Source organism: Myotis yumanensis, unplaced genomic scaffold (genome assembly GCF_028538775.1).
Source record: "Myotis yumanensis isolate MYYU_CA2020_CCGP unplaced genomic scaffold, mMyoYum1.0.hap1 SCAF_12, whole genome shotgun sequence".
In the NCBI taxonomy this organism is placed as follows: domain Eukaryota; kingdom Metazoa; phylum Chordata; class Mammalia; order Chiroptera; family Vespertilionidae; genus Myotis; species Myotis yumanensis.
This window is the reverse complement of record NW_027223763.1, coordinates 29,503,571-29,524,366: the sequence shown is the minus strand read 5'-3', so window position 1 is coordinate 29,524,366 and position 20,796 is coordinate 29,503,571. Positions and strand designations below refer to the sequence as shown.

The 20,796-nt window shown below is 56.3% G+C and overlaps 1 protein-coding gene across 2 annotated transcripts in view; it reads right to left on the bottom strand.

Annotated features, from left to right (window-relative positions):
* CNTFR (ciliary neurotrophic factor receptor) overlaps positions 1–17,927 on the bottom strand; it is a 39,857-nt gene extending 21,930 nt beyond the window's left edge. The window contains exons 1-2 of one of the 2 annotated variants that reach the window (XM_070430137.1): positions 17,758–17,927; positions 8,197–8,306 (exon numbers count right to left, since the gene is read on the bottom strand). The gene's annotated coding sequence lies outside the window, so the exon portion shown is untranslated. Of the gene's footprint in view, positions 1–5,188; positions 5,300–8,196; positions 8,307–17,757 lie in introns of those variants that run through there. The other variant, XM_070430138.1, reaches the window with a different exon arrangement.
* Positions 17,928–20,796: the final 2,869 nt, after the last annotated feature.

The window sequence follows — 20,796 nt, the reverse complement described above, 5'->3', positions numbered from 1 at the left end:
AGTTGCCCTGCTGAAGGCAGACCCTGAGGAAGGGGAAGGATGAGTTTTGGAAAGCCCCTGTTCATCCCTGCAGAAGCACACAGGTCAGATTATACAAGCCCAACATAAGTTCCTAGTACCACTGACCCAGCTCTAACTGTGTATGTGTTGATGTCACAAACTGTGTTTGGAGCTTCAAGGTATTGGATGGTGTGGGTGTGCTGATGGTCAGATAGGCTCAATCTGCCTGGACAGTGAACGAGCAGGGAGGCCCCATGTGGTGCCTCCAAGAAATTGAGATCCAAGGAAGTTAATTGGCCTGGACTCCCCCCACAGCAGCCCTGGAGGCCCCGTCCTGAATGAGGCAAGAGCTCAGGACAGGACACAGCATGAACTAATTCAAAGGCCAGAGGTTTTCTAGAGGCCTCCGACCTAAAGAGGAATTAAAGTGGAGTGAGGAAGAGAGACACACTTGGAGATGGAGAGAAAATGAGAGACAGAGCAGGGGCAGAGACGGAGGACAAGGATGTGGTGGGCAGGGAGGAACAGTACTGGCGGAAGGGGAGCCTGGGAGAGACAGTCCTGGCTGGCGGGAAGTTCCAGGAGCGGGAGGAGGGGCTGAGGCCAGGAGGCCCCCAGATCCCACCAGGCCTAGGCAGCCTGGACAGCGTGGGCGGTGGGGGCGGGGGCAGAGGCCTGAGCTATCCAGAGATCCAGAGGCTGGGGGCGGGGGGGGGGGGGGGGGGGGGGGGTGAGGCCATGGAGGGAGGCCTGGCCCCTGGCAGCTGGCTGCAGGCCCCCCACCAGGGAGGGGGCGACCGGGTCAGGGGCCAGCTTCTGGGCTGGGGCGGCTGGCCATGGGGTAGGCTCCCACTCCCTGTGGCGTCACTCCCTCCCGTCTGAGTCTCTTGTCTCTGGCTCTTTCTCCTTTTGCTCTGAATTCAGACCTGGCCTTCCTCTCAGCTCTCAGTATCCCCACCCCAAGGAGCAGAGGACTCAAAAGCCATGTCTGGGTTCAGGATTCATGCCTTATCTCTTCCTGGGCTACCACAATCCCACACACTCCAGGGGCAAACCCCAGTGCTCAGGGGAAAGGATCCCACCCAAACACAGACCCCCCTTCCCCCCATAGAAGGGGGCAGAAGCTGAGCACCAGTGGGAGGGAGGACCAGGAGAGAGGCAGGGGGAGTGGTCCCCCAGCTCTAGCCCTTGGCTGAGGCTGTGGAAAAGGAGGCAGCCCGATGTGAGTTGGGGGGGGGGGGGGGCGCGTATCCGCACCTGCTATTGTGACCTCCACAGCCGGAGATGAGGGCCTGGGGGGGACAAGATTCCGATGGATTTTGGCAGCAGCCTGGACTCTGAGTGCTCAAACCCCCCACCCCCAGCCTCTTGCACCATGGGGACCCTGAGATCAGCATGTGCATGCCCTGCTGCACGTGTGTGGGGGTGTTTTGTGGGGGAAACCTGGGGCCCTGCCATGATGAGCCTGGATGGGCAGCTGGGAGGTGTGCTGAAGAGGCGGGAATCCGAATCCCACCAGCCTGTGCCCACACCTGGAGCTCCACTCCAGATGGTAGCCGCCTGGTGACCCGGGCATGGGCTTGTATATGCACATATATGTAGGTCTGTGTTTATGCAGCCCTCTAGGTGCAAAAGGTCTGGGCTTTTTCCCTCAAAAGTCAACTGGTCCAGCCAGGCTGGTGTGGCTCAGTGGTTGAGCATCGACCTATGAACCAGGAGGTCATGGTTCGATTCCTGGTCAGGGCACATGTCCAGGTTGTGGGCTCGACCCCCAGTAGGGGGCGTGCAGGAGGCAGCTGATCAATGATTCTCATCATTGATGTTTCAATCTCTCTCTCCCTCTCCCTTACTCTCTGATATATATATATATATATATATATATATATATATATATATATATATATATCAACTGGCCCTGCCTCTCAAATGGGGAGCAGGTAGACAGGTAAGTTCCTATCCTCCCTCTGGGCACATGGGCTCTGGACAGCTTCACAGAACCTGAGGGCACAAGCACCAAATCCCCCATCCCCTCACCCCAGTCCTGAGTCCCTTCTGGCTTCTAGAAGAATGAGGAGGATCCCTCTACCTAGAAAAGGCCCACACACCAGTCAGGTTAATTCTGTGGAAGTAGGTGCTGCTCCTCTTGGAGGGACAGAATGCTCAGCAGGAGGTTGACAGCTGGAAGAACGCCATGAAAGGTGGCGATGGGCAGACCCATGGGGCTGAATGAGATGTCTCTTAGCTGATGGGGAAAGGGCTCGAAGAAAATGAGGCAGGGGCAGGATGGAGGCTGCAGGGCCTTCCATGAAGACAGAAGAATAGACAAAATAGCTTTCCAGATCTTGGGGCTGGAACAAAGACCTATTTGCCTCAGCATCTCCCACTATACTGCACCCCTGGCCCCATCACTGCTATGGTGCAGACACATACTCAAATACACTCAAATACATACACAGAAGCCTATGCTTGTAAGTTTGTGTACACACACACACACACACACACACACATACACACGAGGGCTGGGGAGGCAGTGCACGTGAAGCATGGGTTTGTAACAAAAAGAATGGAAGATGGGGGGCAGGGGGGTGGACAGAAACTTCGACTGTCTTCGTGTAACAGTGTCCTGTTCTCCCTACCCCCCTAACATGCACATACACTGCGCACACTCTGAGGAAGCTTCTGGTCTGCTGGGCAAAAGCAAGCCATCCTTCCTCCCCCTTCCTCCCCTCCTCACAGTGGGGAAGCCAGAGCAATCTGTTCCTGATGGGTAAACACAGGCATGAGTACGCACACACACATGCTCACACACACACCAGCGATTCAGGGTCAAACAGCACCCAGTGCTCACTTCACCCGGAGTCCCAGCACACACACGGGCTCTCTCGACCACCTGGCAGACCTCCCCAAGGTCCCCACCTCCACATACACACAGCCAGAGCTTTAAAGACACACCCAAAAGCCTCTTGCAGACACTGGCTCTCAGAGTCTACCATCATGGCCACACATCACGGCCTCCCACATGGACACCCGCTGCCACAGCCTCATACACGCTGGTGTGCGTGCACACACACATTACAGTCTCACACACACAAACTCTCTCACATGCGCTTACTCAGAACAGTGATGTTCTCACATATGGACACCATCACACACTCAGAACAGTCGATCTTCCACATAGATACTATTGCACCTCCAGAGCCCCTTGGTGACCTTTAGCCTCTCGCACCCCTACAGCCGGCGGCGGGAAACACAGAGATCCACACTCAGAAGAGTGACTCTATATTCTGGGCGGTACTTGGGGGGAGAAGGTAAAGCTCAGGGTAGCCTAAGGCAGGAAGGAAAAGGGAAGTTCTTCACTGGTCCCTAAAAAGTAAGGAAATAACTGATTATTCCCTAGGCCAGCGGTTTTCAACCTAGTTCACCTCATGGCACACATAAACTAATTACTAAAATTCTGCAGAACTCCAAAATCTATATTTTTGCCAATCTGACAAAAAAATGGGTATAATTTTGATTTATTCACACTGGATGACTATTGCTGTGTTGGCTGTTTTGTCATTTTTTAATTTGACAGTCTAAGGGGGGAAAAGTCAGTGCCTTGGACTAAATAGTCAGGTATTGCATGTTTTAAAGGGTTTTACTGGCACACCAGTGTGCCGTACGTAGTACACCGGCTGCAGATCGCTGACCTAGGCAGCTACTTCCTCCCCTAACCCCACTTTCACCAGCATCTGGGAATGAGGGCACCTCCAGGCCAAACAGGAGGAATGAAGAAGCCCCTGGGTGAAGAGATGGTTGCACTGGTAGGAGCAGGAGCCAGAAAACCCCAGAAACCAGCTTACTCCCCAGGCCCCTATGACTCCCCTCCTCACCCCCTCTTCTCTAGGATGAGAATCAGCAGCAGCTCTCAGCCTAGCTATCGGCTGTGTGATCCCAGGCCCCTTCAAACAGATCTCAGAGGGAAGGGGATTGGGGGGACTGGAAGAGATTAACCCAAGAACATGTGCATATATGCAGAGCCCATGGACACAGACAATAACATGGCAAGGCCTGGGGGAGACCAAGTGGCGGGGGAGAGGGACATCTGTAATAGTGTCAACAATTTTTTAAAAAGCTGTATGCCCACAACTGTCTATAGGGCACCAAATTTTAGGCCTGGCTGCAGGAGGGGAAGGAAGGGGAAAGAGATGGGGCCTCAACCTCAATCCCCAGCCAAAGCACTGTCATCACTGTCAGGCCCAAAGAGAGATGGGGAGAGCACGGGCCAAGCTGGTACTCCCTACTCCTCTAAGCAACCACTGAGGACAAGAATCCTGAAATGTCCTTGGACCCTGCGCCCCCCCCACCCCCCACACACACACCCCCACCCCCATGACAAGAAAGGACACCATGTGGCTGTCCAGGCAGAATGGAATCTAGGCTGTGCTGGCCAGGCCCCAACCAGGGAACAACTGGAAACGCTGTTGACACCCTCACCACTTGCCATTCCAGGTGTGTAGCTTGGACCCTGAATCCCCATCCTAAAGGGAGCCTGATAGGGCTCCATGGAAACCAGGCAGGGGAGCAGGCACCTGGCAGCAGGACCTGAGGAACAAAGGCAGGGCAATCCCATAGCGCCAGGTGGGAGAGACCTGGGGAAGGCAGGCAGCAGGGCCTTAGGGTAACCCGGGTGACAGGGCCCCAAAGAACAGGGGCTGTGGGGACTCGAGTTAGCCAGGAGGCGGGGACAAATGAAGCCAGGCAGGAGGCCCGCAGCAGTGAGAAGAGAAAGATACCAGGAGCTCAGCCCGTCTGTCTAGATGTCACCCCCCACACCCCGGGCCTCTCCCTCGGTAGCCCCCTTCCCATCCAGGTGTGGGCCCCCTCCCCCGGGCCAAGGGGCACAGTCAGAGCCCCCTCCCCGTTGGCCTGGGCCGGCTGCAGACGGCGGGCCCCCGGCCCCATCCCGGAGACCTCAGGAAGTCCCAGTCCCTCCCACCGGCGGCGGAGGCAGGGGGGCTGGGGGGAGAGAGCGGAGAGGAGAGAGACAGCTTGGCAGGGGGAGCGCGGGGAGCAGCCGCGGGGGGCGGGGGCCGAGAAAGGAGCGGGAAGCGCCGCGGCGGGCTGGCTGGCAGGCGCGGGCGGGGGCGTCTCGGCGGCGGCGGCGGGGGTGACCGGTCCTGCCGCCCTGTGGCCCGCGGCCACTGACCTGTGTCCCCACGCAGACGCCCCGTCGGTGCCTCCGGCGCTCCGTGGGTCCGCCCGGCCCCCCGCGGGCATCGGGCCCCCCGGGGTTCGGGGCTGGGGCCCCAGCGGCCCGGGAGGCAGAAGCCGCCCCCCTCCCGAGAGTCCCGGCGGGCGGGCGGGCGAGGGGCCGCGCCGAGCTCCGAGCGAGCCGGCGGGGCGGCCAGCGGGCCGGGCGGAGGGGGCAGGAGCGCGCCGCGAGCGCACGGGCGAGCGAGCCCAGCGCGCGGAGGGAGCGAGTGAGGGACGGCAGGCAGTGAGGTCATCCTTTGAATCTAATTGTCTGAGTCAGGAGGAGATGTGGCACTTGATGCGGGGCGACGGGAGGGGGCAGGGACCCTCCCGGATCCGGGCTGGGGGGGCCTCCGGGACCCCGCCCCAGGCGAAGTTGGCGGGGGCAGACCCCGGCCGGTCTCAGGGCTGACCTCTGCTGCCCGGGGAGTCAGAGAGGCCTGGATGTGGGACCCAGCTCCCCATCGATGCCGGCGTGGCCACCTTCTTACTCTTTGGGGGTGATGGCGATCCCTCCCAGGCCCAGGTCACCTCCCTGCATTTTTTAGGGCGATGGGAGACCCCCAAACCACCTCGGCTCATCTTCCTGCCCTCTGAGGATAAAGGGGGAACTTCATCTAGCCTTCCAAGTTACCTTCGTGCACTTAGAAGCATGGAGTCCCCATTTCTATTCCCCAAGTTACTGCTCACACTGGAAATGTGGGGGAATCTGAGCACTGAACCCCAAGCTCACCTGAGAATGACAGTGCAGCTACCCAGTACTTCAGTTACTGCAATTTGGGGGGGCATGGGGACCCCCACCTGACCCTGAAGTCTCCCTATTCTGCACGTCCAGCCAGACTCTAGGGCCTCCAGGGGCTGCCCAGGGAACCAAGCTGCTCATGTTAGGGGCGCCGAGAAGGCAGCTGGCCCCTGGGCCTGTCAGGTGTGCACACCCAGGCGTGCAGACATGAGCACATGCACACATGTGCATATACACACGGGGCGGTGGGGGGGGGGGGGTTGGAGAGCAGCTGGGGATGCTCACACCAAGGGCCACACACTCCTCCCCTCGCCCCCATGGGGGAGGGGTGATAAATATTTCAGGGGCTTTTAGCTCTGAAGGGGCTGAAGCTGGGGGAGGGAGGGGGATCCACGATGCCTGATTAATGGGGTTACAGGCTTGGATCAATCCGTCCGCCTGCTGCTCCCTCCTCCCCCCTCCTCCCTCCCTCTGCCTAATGCGCTTTATCAGGAGAGCTTTTCTGACTTGGCAGCGTCGGGTGTTTTAAATAGACCCATTTAGAGCAGGGGCTGGGGGAGAAAGGAAAGGGGGGAAGGGAGAGAGATTGAGACAGGCAGGGAGACAGAGACAAATCAGGAGAGAGACAAGCTCCAGAAGAGAGAGGCTGGGAGAAAGACAGAAGGAGATGCGGAGACATGGAGATATGCAACTGGGGATGAGACACCCACAGAGGCTGAAATGGGGGAGATGGGTGATGGGAGGCCAAAGGAAACCAGGGGGTCCAGGAGCTGAAATGAAAAAACTAAATAGAGACGCAGACAGAGAGAGGAAAGGAGCCACTGGTAGTGGGAGAAACCCAGAGAGAGGCTCTCGGCAAGGGCTGAGTCCAGCCTGGGAGACAGCAGATACCTTTTATTTCCAAAAACAGTTTTTCATCCACTTTGTTAAATTAAAAAGCCGTTTTTAAAGTGGAGCTGGAGGTGCTGCTGGGGGAGGGTGGACAGAACTGCCAAGTCCTCCTTCCAGCCTCCTCAGCCTTCACAGAAGCTGCCTCAGCCTTACCCCCCCCAACCGCCACCCCCCCCGGGGGGTGTTCTCCAGCTCCCCTGCTCTTTGTGATCCTCTGGGATCCCTGGGGACAGGGTCAGGGCATCGGAGCTACTGTTCATTGGCAGGAAGTCCTTTCTGCTGTCTGGCTTCAATCCCTCCTGCTGCAGGAAGCCCATTCTCTTGCCTGACCACTAGCCTGCCTTCTCCATCTCCTGTTCCAGCTCCCTAAGGTGTTCCCAGTCTAAGGGGAGGATTATGTGCCCTCACAGCTCAGCAGCTCACTTTCCCAACAAGCCATCAGACTCCTCCCAGGTGTGTCCCCTATAAATATTTATTAGCTATTAATAAATCTGAACTTCTATCAGATACCCCACTCCGTGTCCTTTGGTCCTCTGGAGAACAGTGAAGATGGAAGCTTAACTCTCTACAGCCCTCTGGAGCCTCCCTTCCTCCTCTTCAGAACCCCAGCTCCATTTTAAGTCTCTTTAATGGCCATGTGTCTGGGATACCTCACCCCCCACTGAACAGCACCCCAGTCCTAATTCTGAAGGGTCAGGCCCCACCACTCCCGAGCCAAGCCGGGAAAATGGCCAGTCTGTTTGGGAGCTGAGATGAAAAGCCCGCTGGCCTTTGTGGGCTTCTGGCGGGTTTTGGACAATAGGCCCTTCCGTTCCGCTCCAGTGCCTCAATTCCTTGGACAACCCCACCCCTGGGCTGCCAATCCAGGGGCCTTGCCTGGATTGAATGAAAGGCGGGAAGAGTTAGACCCAGCCCTATGGCTGGCCCCAGAATATTTTAGACTTTCTGACCCCCCCCCCCCCCCACCCCCCATCCCATCTCCTCCAAACCCAGCTGCTTCCCTAATCAAGCCAGAGAGATGCTTTGGGGGCAGAGAGGGAGCCTGACAATGAGACAAAAACACACTCCCACATCCGGGATTCAGTCCCCTCATGCAGAACCCAGTTTTCTGTACTGGCTGTGCTCTTGCCTGTGTGATTGTGGGTAAGTCTCTCCCCCTTTTCAGACCTGTGATGAGAGCATGAAAGGCCCCAGGAGGAAGAAGACAGGGGGAAAAGAAGAAAGGGATCTCAGGCCCTCCTTCACTAACTGCTCGACCTACAGCTCCACCTACCATATCTGCCTGATGCCCCGAGACTGACCTCCTCCCCTGGGTTCCCAGCACATACCTCTTCACCACTGGCCACACACCGAGCACATCAATGTCCTCCTCCTGCGGACCCAACTCTTCCTGAGACGTCCAAAACCAAGGGGGCGGATGATGTGACAAGGCTGAATTCTAGAAGGTCAAAGGGCACAAATCAGAGGTCACAGAGGAGCCACGGGCCTTGGTCCAACCCAGGGTCTGTTCTATACTCACAACCCCCTGGAAGAAGGGGAGACTCGGGCAGGCAGCAGAAGCATCCAGAAGAAGAAAAGTTGGGAGTAGTCCAAAGTCCATCTGGCACCCCTAGCTGACTTTAGGTTCTAAACCACAGGAGCAAAAGGAGGCCAGAAGCCAGTGGCTGACACCACATACAGATATACACGCTCATATTCACCCAGACACCCCCAAATCTCCACACAACCAGTTCACAGACATCAGTACCTTCATATCACACACATGCATTCTCACATGCGTCCTCACACAGAGACACATGGCCACTGGCAGGGCATAAATACTCACCATCTTACCACCCTCTTCCTCTGCCTCGTCACCACTCTGATTTATTGAGCATTTGTTACGTGCCAGGAACTGTTAGGCACTGTATATGCATTATCTCATTTAATTTTCTTCACTTCTCCATGGGGTAGATTATAGTACTATTCACATTTGACAGTTGAAAAAAACCCTGATATTTAGGGAGGTTAAGGAACTTTCCCAACACCACATAGCCAATTAGTTCCGGAACACAGATTTGAGTCTTCATTCCAGAGCTTTTCTTCTATACCAGTTTGCCTCTGCGGATCTCTCTTACCTGCTCGGTGCCTTTTCCAATAATAATACAGTAGCAGCTAGCAATTGTTCAGGCTCTTTGATGAGCCAGATACCATGGTAAGTACTTAACATACATTTTTGCACAAAATCATCAGCATAACCTTTGGAGGTAATTCTGTTTACATTTCACAGGTGAGGAAACTGAGGCCCAGAGAACAAAAGCACTTGCCCAAAGTCACACGACTTCTAGTTGGTAAGGGAGCTGCCATTGTACTCAGGACTGTCTTAAAGGTCACTGATGCTTCTACAGGCTCCAGTCATTTAGCAAGAGCCCTCACCTTCTACAAGACCCTAGGACAGTGGTCGGCAAACTCATTAGTCAACAGAGCCAAATATCAACAGTACAACGATTGAAATTTCTTTTGAGAGCCAAATTTTTTAAACTTAAACTATATAGGTAGGTACATTGTTACTAACTTAACTAGGGTACTCCTAAGGCTTAGGAAGAGCCACACTCAAGGGGCCAAAGAGCCGCATGTGGCTCATGAGCTGCAGTTTGCAGACCACTGCCCTAGGAGATCCTCGGGGTCCAAAGCCCCTATTCCCCCAAAACTGGTCCCAAGGCAGGATCAGGTGCCTAAACACATACTCGTGAGAAAGGGATTCCGTGTCATCCCACTCCTCCCAGAGATGCAGAGAAACCACCAACTAGGGAGAGATGGTCAGAAACTAAAACAAGGTGTTAAGAGACAGGCTGGCTGGTGGTAACAGATACAGACATACCAAGAGATGGGCCCAAAGAGAGGGAGGCAGAGGCAAAGAGACACACATCGGGCCAAAGAATGACAGAGGTAGTTGGAAAAAAAGACAATAGAGGGAGAGCAGGGCACAGGTGGACATGAAAAAATGCAGACAGATACATGCCAACATACACAGAGACACGTATAGAGCCACCCAACCTTCACAAGAAAAGATCTGTGAAAGCAAACAAGGCTCAGGCTGTGTGTGGCACGCATGTGTTGGGGGGAGCATGCAGAGTCTGTATCGCTACGCAGATTACACCAGCTGCTTCCAGCAATTTCATCTGATTAATAATAAATGCCCCATAATTACAGCTGCTCCCCCAGCCCTTCTTCCTGTTTTTTGTCAGCTGCCGCCAGGCCAGCCCTCTATGGACCCTATGGCCCCCTCCATCCTCACCTGCTGGCTTCTAGGAGGCTGAGAGGACATGAGTTGATGGAGGAGGCCACACTCCCAACCTGAGGGGGAAGACCCATTTCTCAGTCTTAGATTAATGCCTTCTGCCTCCAAGCAAAAGGTCATCTCCCTTAGGTCTCACTCAGAATTCTCTCTCTACCCTTGGTGTATAACCTGTGACCCTTAATACAATCCAGTCTAGGGGCCCCAGTCTGGGATGCAGAAAGATGAACTCTGAACTTCCCTTGCCCATTCTTTGTCACTCACTGGCTGAAAGAAGTCTCCATTCACAAACTTCCCCTTGCCTTGGCACCCCACAGGCTCAAAGGAGGAAGGGGCCAGGACAGGAATCCCACCCTATCATTCCCACCCCAGCAGCCCCAGAGACTGTCCACTAGTGTACCCTCACGGTCTGGACACTTGGAGGGGCTCTGCCTCCCATTCCTGAGCCCCCCTCTTCCCACCCAGGTCCACCTCCGCCCAGGCCTCCCACCCTAGCTCTCCAAGGCAGCTCTATCAGAATCAGCTGCGGGTTTGTGCTGATCTGTTTCTAATCGCTGGGGCCTGGTTCACGCTTGCCCCCCCACCCCACCCAATATTGATTCCATTATTTGGAGAGTCATTGACGTCAGGGGCCTGGATGGATGCCAAAACGGCGCTTTCTCCGGGCCTGGGCCAGGGCCCAGCCCCCCAGCCCATGATTTCAAGAAGGCGCCCAGAAAGGTCAGCTCAAGGACCAAGGTCACAGGGCATCTGCCTCCAGAGCTGGGCTCTTTTTACCTTTGTGGGATCACTGCGCAGCTCCCTTCTCCAGGGGAGAGGGGCTACACAGAGGCCTGAGAGTCAGAGGTCACGTGGAGGGGGAGTAGAAGAGGGGGGGGGGCTGCAAGAACCTTATTAGGACTTGGGCTGTAAGGGAGGGTTCTAGAAGGTAGAGATGGGGACAGTGGCTCAGAAAAGTCCGTTGGCCCTGGCCAATGTGACTCAATTGGTTGGGCATCATCCTGTGCACTGAAAAGGTTGTCACTCGATTCCTAGGACGTGCAGGAGGCGGCTGATCCATGTTTCTCTCTCACACTGATGTTTCTCTCTCTCTCCCTCCCTCTCTCTCTAAAAATCAATTTTAACCATCTTTAAAAAGAAAAGTCAACTTGGAGAAGATTTTTTTCTTTGCCACACACTTATTTTGGAACATCCTGAAGCTGGACTTGAAATGGTTACTATTGACGACTTGATTTTTATATCTGATATCAGACGTATCTTCTGATACATCTCAGAAGGAAATTCTCTGCAGTGCAGGATAACAGATTACCCTAAATGTTGCCATAATTTGACTAAATGGCATCACTGATCTTATAAATCTTTGTTCTATATAAAACAAAGATCCTGTCTCCTGTGCATCTCCTGTTCACGCTGCCTCAGTTTCCCCACTCTCCCAGTCTCTCTTGGCTCTGCGTCTTTCTGATCAAGATGCAGCCGTCGCTACACCAGCCAACACTGGCAACTCCTAGGCTCTGGCTGGACAGGATATTTTTAGGATCCGAACCCTGTGTTCTCAGACAGCCGTTAATAACCAATACAGACAATCCGTGGTGCCCACAACAGCTTAACAACTTCAAAGCCCAGCCTCAGAGGCTCAGAGATGGGGTCCACTGTCTCGGCTAGAGGCCAAGAAACCCAGACCTAGAGAAAGGGATGTGCTCACAACAACGTGGGGAAGAAGGGCTTTCTCACCTGAAAAACCCTGAAGCTGGGGAGAGAACAGAGGTGACCTCCGAACTGGGCCACAAAATCAGGGTCGTTGCCCTGTCCATTTCCCATCGTCCAAACCTTTTCAAGGAAGAAGCTGCCTATCCTCTGCTCTCCTCCCCTAAGTACGAGGAAGTCCTTCCTTTAGACAAGCCTACAAATTACTCAGGGGTCCTTTGAGCTAAACAGGACTGTACAACAGAGGCTGTTATATCTCAAGCCAGAAACCCCAGGGAGTCCCCCCCCCCCCCTCCCATCTCCCTGTGGTCTGTCCCACTCAACAGTTGTTCATTCCTCAACGTATATTGAGCACCTAGTCCCTCTCAGGCACTATGCTGGGAGTTGGCGTTACAGTTCTGCCTATGAGGAGCACTCAGTCTGATGAAAGAGAAAAAGATGTACTGTTTAATCAATATGGCCCTTCTGTGTACCAGGTCTGTGCCAGGGGCAGGGTACTGAGGGGAGCAAAGCAGACCCAGTCCCTGGGTCCCACAGAGCCCACAGGCAATTACTATGCAACCTTGCTGAGTGTTGTGCAGGTGAGGTACAGTGTCTGGAGGGGTACGCTGACTGCTCTGGTCTGGGAAAACCAATCCTCCTGCAGGAGTGAGGACTCTTCTTTTCTAAACCCCAGGACCAGCCCTTGCACTGACTAGAAGTCACCACCGTAATCTAACTTCAGTTCCTTCCACTATAGCTCTAGCCCCAGCTTCTGGGAGCTGGTTCCCACAGCGGCCCGGTCTAAATCAGTCCCCACATCTGCCCCAGTTCCTCCTTCTATCCCTTGTGTCCCCCAGAGCTCCCACCTCTGATGACCCCCAACCCAGCATGGCTGTTCTTTGGGCCTCTCTGCCCTGGCAGAGGCAAAGGAGGTGGTGGTGGGGGGATCACCTCAGTGCTCTTGGCCCACAGGGACCACCTGCCTTCCCAGCTCCTCCCCACAGGAAGCCAAGAGCCCTGGTGGGTGTGGTCACTCAGGGCCACAGGAGTTTACACAGCTGATGTCCCATGGTTGGCCTGGAGGAGGAGGTCAGCTCTCTCTCCTCAGCCTCCATGCTCTCTGGGACACTCCCCCCCCCCCCTACAAACCAGGCACACATGGTCCCCCCCCCCCCCCACAACCCATCTGCATTTCAAAGAAAATCCACTCCATATGTTTCCGATTCATTTACACTTCAACTCACCATGGGGGGGCAGAGAGCAGGGCGCCTTTCCTCCAAGCCCCCCACCCTCATAGCAGGGCTGGAGAGCATGTGTCCCCTTCAGGGGCAGGAGCTGTCATAGCCCAATCATTTGAGCCTGAGGGCCAGGTCCTGACTTCCTGGGCTCCCACAGGGTGATAATACATCTCAAGTACCCCACCCGCTGGCCCCATAGTGGGAGGGCATGCATGTAAAGCCCAGGCAGAGTCTCCAGGGCACGTAGAGTGCTAGGGTTGATTGCAACCTAGCCCAACACAACACAACCCCCCATCCTCTAGGGCTATTGTTCTTCTGAGGGGTAGAGTGGAGAACCCTGGGAATTCCCTGGAGACAAGGAAAGGGCTCAACAGGTATTCCAGGAGACACTGTGTGCTATAACATAACCTGGCCCCTACCCCGCTTCAGCCAGGGCAGAGAAGAGAGGGTGGGTTCCAATCCAGTGTCTTCCTCCAGCTACTTTCTCAGGGGCTACATCCTCCCTTAGAATCAGAAACTCAACAACCGTAGAGGGTCAAAGGAGCCAGAGGCCTACCCCCTCACCAGGTCATCATCGTATCCCTCCCATGGCAAGTATGACTGGGATGGAGCAGATGTCTTGGGAGGACATGAGTCTTATTTCCACACACCTGGCTCTCTACCACAGAAGGGATATGTATGAACAAAGCACATGGGAGACTCTAAGAGTACATATCATCCCTTCACCAAAAAGCTACTCAGACCTTCCTGCCAAGAGCCTAGTCTCCTTGGGGAAGTAAAGGCAGAAGGTTTAACTGGGTCAGTGTTTTTGTGGTAGGCAGTTAGAGGGATATGAGCAGAGCAAGGACGATGGGCCAGGTACAGAAGGTCACCAGGTGAAAAGCCCCTGGATGCCTAGCAACGGATAATTGTAGTGGGGGACCCCATCCCCAGGGTTACCTTTCCTCCCCTAGCATATCACTGGTCATTGAGTTTAGACCCCTTGACCTTTCCTCCTTAGAGATAACATCAGGCTTCAGTTGAATTTCAGCTCCAGGCTCAGAAAAGCAGAAAAACCAGACAAGGGACACCAAGGGTGACCTCGGGACCAAGCTGCATTGAATAAAGACCCCCGCCCTGGCGCTGACCAATCAATCAGTGGAGACCCCCCCGACCCTGAAAGGAATATTCTATTGAGATCCTCCCATGGGACCTCCCCTAAGATTTCCGCCCTTAAAAGCTTTTAGGTCGAGGACCCAGTGCGCTCCCCCCTGGGAGCATGCCCACACCTTTCCCTTCCCCTTCTTCTTTCCCTCCCCTAATGCCAGTCACCTTTTATCTTCCTCTCTTTCGAAGCTCCAAGGGCCTGTCCTTTGCCTCCATAACTTGTTTCCTAAACCCATGTCTTCTACAAACTGCTTCTTCTGTAATCACCTCTGTGATTTTTCTAAATAAATTGTTGGAGTCTTGGCTCTGAATTCTTTCCTAGCCAGAACTCAAGTACCGAGGTTGCTGAACCCAGGTCCAGTCTGACCCTACCGTCTACACCTGGTGCCGTCCAGCTACCATGCCAGCATTTTCCCATCATCCTCTCCATTAGCCCACTTCTCATGTGAGGGATGTGACCACACATGTATCCCTGCCCTCCCTAGCCCACCTTTGGAGGGGACAGATCTTGTAGCAGTCTCAGTTTCTCACCCCAACTGCACTGATATACACCATAAACCAAAAGGAAGCGTGGCTGTATATGAATATGAGTTCTAAATTCCACTGGGAGTACGAAAACCACAGTCTCAGTGTGCAGCTGAATGTCTGAGCCTCAGAATAAAAGTGTAACTGGGTGTGATTCTAAGTGTGAACCCAAGGTCCCACGTGAATATGAAAACCTCAGCATGGAAGCAATGAGTCCGAATGTGAGCACTAGGGCCCTACTATGTATCTGGGCATAAGGGTGAGTGTCATGTAACCACCAGGGATGTCAGTCTGAATGTGAACTTTAAGATGGAAGTATAGGTTTGAGTGTGAACTCAGGTCACGGTATGCTCTGACACTAAGCTGCAGGACTGAAGTGCGAGTTCCAGGATTCCCACACAAGTCAGTATAAATAAGCACTAGAGTCCTAGAGTAAGTGTGAGTGAGAGCCCCTAGTCTTAAGGGCATTCTGAATGTGAATGCCAGGGTTCATCTGTAAGTCTGAGTGTGAACACTAGGTCCCTAAGTGATCCCAGGATGGACGTGAGAATCTTACATGGAATCGATCACTAGAGCTCTAGTCTGAATCTGAGTGTGAGCTCTAAGCTGGAAGCATGAGTCTATGACCCTGCGCCCTGTGTGCGGCCTCCAGTTCACATGTGAGCCCCAGGTTCCTCATATGAGTCTGAGTGTGAGCCCCTAGTCTTTTTTTTTGTAGTAATTTTTTATTGTTGACAGTATAACAGATGTCCCCCCCATTTGCCCTCCTTCACCCAGCTCCCACCCTACCCAGGCCTTCTGTGTCCATATACATTCTTTGGTTTAATCCCTTCCTGTTCCCCTCCCCTCTCCTCTGAAATCTGTCAGTCTGTTCCAGGCATCCATGCCTCTGGACCTATTTTGTTCGTCAGTTTATTTTGTTCCTTAGATTCCACATATAAATGAAATCATGTGATATTTGTCTTTCTCTGACTGGCTTATTTCGCTTAGCATAATCTCCAAGTCGATCCATGCAGTCACAAAGCGTAAGAGATCCTTCTTTTTTTTTACAGCCGCATAGTATTCCATTGTGTAAATGTACCACAGCTTTTTTAATCCGCTCATCTACTGATGGGCACTTGGACTGTTTCCAGATCTTAGCTATTGTACATAACACTGAGCCCCTAGTTTTAATGTGACTCTGAGTATGAGCCCTAGGCTGTGTGAATGGAGTAAGCTCCAAGGTTTTAGCATGAGTCCAATTGTGAGCCCTAGGACCTCAGTGAGATTCTAAGCATGGGCTCTAGGTCTCAATGTAAGTCTGTAAGCCGAGTTAGGATAAAAATGTGAACCTAAGTGTGAACATAGAGTCCCCATGTGAGCCTGACTGTAACCTCCAGGACTGAAGGGTACAGCTGGATAGGAACCCCAGAATGTAAGTGTGCACCCGAGTGTGAGTCCATTGTCCTGGTGTCATTCTGAGTGTGAGTCATGTGCATTTAAGCGTCCCAGTGTGAATCTGAGTATGAATTCCAGAATCCCAAGAAGTCTTGAATGTGAACTTTAAATTCCTAGCGTTTGGATAAGGCTAGGGCCCCAGGTGGAGTATTAGCCTTGATGGAGTGTGAACCTTAGTTCCATGTCACAAATCCTGACCAGGAGCCCCAAGAACCAGTCCAGAGGATTCGTGTGGGTTTGAACAGTGGCAACAGGGAGGCATAGTTTATTGAAGACATACAGGCCCCTCCACCCCCACCCCAGCCCAGGCTGGCCCTACAGACATAGGACTATACAATTGTTGAAGCCCCATCCTCACACATGCAATGGGAGCCATCACACCCAGAATTAGACACACAAAAATAGGCTGTTTCAGAGCCCCTGGACATACAGCAATTACAGATACACAAACACACCCAGCACTTCGGACTCCCGCCACCTCCCTGATTACAGCCACACGAACGCCCCTCGTGACACAAACACAATTATGGCTAGTATTACAGGCAAAATAACTGATGTTACAGAAACACTCCGAAAGAGGCAGGCAGACACACACCCAGTGTTTCAGACAAGCTGTCAGCCACACAGACACACACAGACGCTTCTCAAAGAGAGACTAGTCGGAAAGAGAAAGAAAATCCTGAATTTTCAACAAGGCGTGAAATAGTCCTGCCCGCCTGAAGCTACTGGAGGGGGGAGGGGGCCAAGGGAGCGAGCTGCGCGAGAGCTAGACGCAGGAGGAGAGGCTCCGGAGAGGAGAGCTGTCCGTCTGGTGACCTCCCTGCGGCCCAGCCCCCACGCACGAGAGACACACTACTCCGAATAACACAGGGACACTCGGGCCAGCTCCCACCGAGCCGCGCCGGAGGAGACACACACCGGCGGACTCACAAAGAGATGCGAACACACCACACACGGACTCACACGGACACGCAACACTGGAGGACGTACAAAGAGACACCGGAGGAGACCCACTGCGTGGAGAGACATCCAGGCACACTCACCGGGAAAACACAGAGGGGCTCATGCCGAGACACACACACACACACACACACACACACACACACACACACACACGGGTTCACACGGACACACAGACACTGGCAGACGCGTCCGTTCAAACCACTAGACGCTCTGAGGTCCAGATTCCTGCCGGAGAAGGAAGCTACCTCCGGGCGCGCGGGGGTCACTGCGACCCCCGCTCAGGAATTTTCCCAGACCCCGCGCGCTCTGCGGAGGGGTGAGGGAGACCAGGGGCGCCAGGTCCATCCAGCCGGGCCACCTTCCCCACGCCGATCGTCCGCCCCCACTACCACCACGCCCAACCCCCCTGCTCGCCCGGACGTGGGGGGGCCTCTTCTCCGGCACCCCAGCCCCCGAGTTTTCGGGCAAAGTTTCCTGTGAACTTTCCTGTCTCCCCAACCCGTTTGAGGGCCCACGCGCGTCCCTCCCTCTTCCCGCGCGCACAAGAGCCGCGGGTCTGTCGGTCAGCCCGAGGGTTGGAGGGTTCGGCCGCGCTCGATCCGCCGCGGGATACTCACCGCGCCCTCGGACAGCCCGGACTCGGCGCCTTGTCCTTCTATCGCCCCCGGCAGGGAGCGAGGCAGGGATCGCCGAGCTTACACCGCTGCCGGATCCTGCTGCCGAGCCCTGCACCGCGCCGGCTGGAGCCACCGCCGCCGCTGCCGCCGCCCGCTCTGCACCGGCTCCTCGGCGCTCAGCCGCTTTAAACCCCCCCATCCTCCTCCCTCCCTCGCGCGTCCCCTCCCTCCTTCCCTCGCCCATGTGACCGCGGGCGCCCGCTCGGCCGCGCGCGCCCTCGCTCCCCTCCCCCTCCCGCCTTGTCTCCCCGCGCCTCCGCGGCCGCGCGCCACGACCCCCTCCTGGCCACGGCCCCCGCGCGCTCCCACCTTGGCCCGCTCCCGTGCCTGGCACGCGCAGCCCGCTGGCGCGGGCACACTCCTTCTGCGCGGGCCTGTGAGCCCCCTCCCGGTCTCCTCGAGCTGGCACACGCCGCCCCCACCCCGCTGACACCCTGGCCCTCACTGGCACGCGTGGCCCCCTCACATTCGCCCATTCTCGGGAACGCCCTCCAGACCGCCGTGACCTCCGCGCTGCACGCGCAGCCCCGGCCGCGGGTCTCCAAGACGCGCGCGCGCACAGACCCACACCCACTCCGCCGGATTCCCTGGGGCTGCTGGGCGCGCACCCATCCCCCGGGGTCGCTCATTCCCACTCCTCACTCAGCCCTGGCCAGGTCTCTGCCGCGCACACTCCCGCACGTTTAGGCCCTGACGACCTCGTACCCACACCCTGGCACACCGAGCCAACTCGCGGGGCCCTCCCGCCGGCATCTCCCTCGGAAGAGCGCGCGCCGGAGCGCCCAGGCCTCACTTTGGGCAGAGGAGGCCACTGGTCTCCGCCCTTCCCCTATTCCCACCGCCCCGGCAACGCACACACTCCCCGCGAGAGGCGGTGAGGGGGCTTTGTGCTCCCATAATCTTTAGTGGACTAGGCTAGGCTGGGAGCCCAGGTCCTCACCTCCCACCAAACCTCCCGTGACACCAGCACAACCACCCTCTCCTTCCTCACCCCCCACCCCCACCCCACACCTGGCCTGGGGAGAACCCTCCCCTGGGATGAAGGGGCTCGAGTGTTCCTTCTGCAGCCTGGGCCACTTCGGGGCCGGTGTGCTCACTTCACCAGCCCCCGGGCCTCCCGCGTGGGCACAGCCGTGGGGGGGCGGCAGGGGGGGTTAGACAGCCCCACCAACTTCTGAGGCCACGAGAGAACGCACCAGGAAGGGTGAGTGCCAGAGGCGGAGGACGAGCGGCCCACTCCCATCTCCACCCCGCGGATTTTTCACTGGACCTTTGACCCATAATCCCTGCGCTTGCACCTCCCGGGAGCCGCTCCGGGGCTGGGGGCGGGAGAGGGGAAAGAACGAGCTCGAGCTCGCCGTTTCCTCACTCCCTTCCCCAGCAGGCTGCCCAGAGCGCCGGGCCCTTTCCCAACAAATGCCTCAGGGACTCCCATGGCAGAGGAAAAACCTTCTTCCCGCCACCGTCCGGGCTTCCACTTTCACTTCAGTGGCCGCAGAAGCCCCTCGGTGCAACCGGCCGGGGTCAGGGGCCTGAGGCTCAGAGAGGGCCGGCTGGGGTTTAAGGACGCACAGCGCCCTGAATTGTGGCGCCCAGCTGAGCCCAGCCACTCCCATCCATACGAGGTGTCCCCTATCAGGTCTCTCCCGGGCCCCAGCCTCCAGGCCCTGGGTCGCAGACCCGCACCAGATGGTGGGTGCCAGGAAGGAGCGGGGGCGACGGAATCTTGGGGGTCAGAAATGGCCCCTTCCCCTGCACCGAAAGTGGGCGTGGTTGGGTGCTCAGGGGGTTGCCCTCTCCGAGAGGGAGAGCAGGCGTCGCCACCCACGGGTCATTGGCGGACTGATTTGACCTCGGGATCCTCCAGGTCCCGGGCTCAGCCTGTTTCTGCCAGGTTGAGAGCGGCGGCGAGTTCCGCCCCGACCGTCTCCGCCTGGGCACCCGAAGGCTGCCGTCGGCGGTGCCTAAATCCGCGGGTGGCGGGACAAGGCCTGCGCGGGGCAACCGGGACCGGGAGCCGGCCATGTAGGTGTGTCAGAGAATGAGCCGGGACTAGGGGCGCAGGTCGAATGGGATCCCGGCGTCGGTCCAGCCGCCGTTCCCCCGGCGCAGCACCCCGCGGCCGCCACCGCGCGCTTCCCCAGGGCCGCAGCGACACCTGGCGGCGGTGCCGGACGCGCGTTCCCCCTCGGGCTGCCGCTCCTGCACAGAGGCCGCGCCGAGCTACAAAACAACCAGGGTGCGCCCCCCCCCCCCCCCATTCTCGCCCCCAGCGCTTGACCAGGACCGATTCTCTTCCCACCTGAGCTGGACAACAGATCACTCCTGGGTTTCCGCTCCTGCCGCCTCCAATGCCTTATCTGCACATGAGCTTCTGAGCTTCCTAAACCTTCGTGTGGAACCCACCGGGACCTCACTGCCCCTGGGGGCAGAAAGCCCTGGCAGGATCTGGTCCTGTCCCCTCTCCAGCTTTATCAGGAGCCTCATCCTCGGCCTCCCCAGCTTTGCACCAGCCCCCTTCTCTAACCTATCCTTAAGCCAAACCCCAGTTAGCTGACACCCACCCCCAGTCCCACCCCATCTTCACCATGCCTCTCCCATAAGGGGCAGCAAGAAATAATGCCCCGGTTGAAGCCCTTGTGCCCTGCAAGTGGTGGGGGTCTCATATTCGATAACCCTGGACGGCCCTGGGAAACTGGGGGACGTTCTCCTTGACTTTGAGTTCCTGGAGTTTCATACCCACCATTGAAGGAGGCTCTGTGGCAGGACTTTTGTCTCCACCCTCCTCCACCCTGGCAGGTGACCTAAATTTGGAACCCTTCTCACCCCCGACCCTCAGGAATCAAGCCGTTGGGTAGCCAGGACCCTGCCCCATTCCCACTGATGTGTGTCCTAAAGGAAGGAGCGCCCCTCCTCCCATGTCTACCTTTTCCAGTTCTCCCCCAAAACGGTGCTTATTTCTAACCTGCTCGACCATGG